We start from the raw sequence: 1044 nt of genomic DNA on the forward strand, positions 1-1044 counted from the left end.
CTCCTACTCCTGCGAGACAAGACTACGAGATTAAGCATAGTCTCATCAATTTGGTCCTGAATCGTGTGTTTAATGGATTAGCATCAGAGAGCCCTCTGGACCATATTGAAGCTTTTGAGAGATTAGCTAGTACAACGAGGTCTAATGGAGTTCCGTATGATTATCTCATGTTGACTTTGTTCCAATTCTCCCTAGGAGATAAGGCTTTGAGATTGCTAAATCTCTTGGACCGAGGATCACTTACCACTTGGGAGCAATGTAGAGCAGCATTTTTAAACCACTTCTACACTAAGTCACGATCAGCTATGTTAATGAGCAAGATTACTACCTTCTCAAAAGGTGGTACAAAGTGTTTTTGTGAAGCGTGGGAGAGATTCAAGGAGTATATGAGGGACTGTCCTCGTCATGGCTTTTCACAAGAGAATCTTATGAACATCTTCTATGGAGAAATTGACCAGAAGTACCAGATGGCACTCGATAATGCCAGCAGAGGAGATTTTTCTACTAAAACTGTTGTTTAGGCAAACCTCTTGATCGAAAACCTTGCAGCGAGTCACATCAATCATAGTCATGAGTATGATCGTTCTTTGCATGTTGTTAGCTCTGTGGATACAAATGTTATTAAGAATCTCGCTGCTAAGGTAGACCTTCTTTTGAAGAGAGATCAACAAGCTGTCAACATGTGCGACGGGCAGACAAGTGTTTATCAGCAAGTTGGAGTAAATTCAGGTTTTGAGCGGACAGAGGAGTTGAACTATGTAGGAGGACAAGGGAACTATAAGAATCATGGATTTAACCAGAATTATAGAAATCATCCTAATCTCTCTTACAGAAGCACCAATGTCGAGAATCCTCAAGATCAAGTGTATCCTGGATTTAATAGCTCAAATTTCCAAGGATACCACGCTCCATCTGCAGCTCTACAAGATGACAAACTCGAATTGATGATGCAAGCACTGTTGGACGGCCATAAGAAAAGTTCTGCTGAGATTAATGTCAAGATTGATAGCATGTACAATGATTTGAATGGGAAATTTGAGAGGT

General features: G+C 40.7%; 1 non-coding gene across 1 annotated transcript; it reads right to left on the reverse strand.

Annotated features, from left to right (window-relative positions):
- Positions 1 to 305: 305 nt before the first annotated feature.
- On the reverse strand, positions 306 to 412 carry LOC147925646 (small nucleolar RNA R71). The gene has a single exon (XR_015585565.1). It is a non-coding gene; the product is annotated as a small nucleolar RNA R71 (small nucleolar RNA).
- Positions 413 to 1044: the final 632 nt, after the last annotated feature.

Source organism: Camelina sativa, chromosome 16 (assembly GCF_030686135.1).
Source record: "Camelina sativa cultivar CO46 ecotype springtype chromosome 16, ASM3068613v1".
NCBI classification, from domain to species: domain Eukaryota; kingdom Viridiplantae; phylum Streptophyta; class Magnoliopsida; order Brassicales; family Brassicaceae; genus Camelina; species Camelina sativa.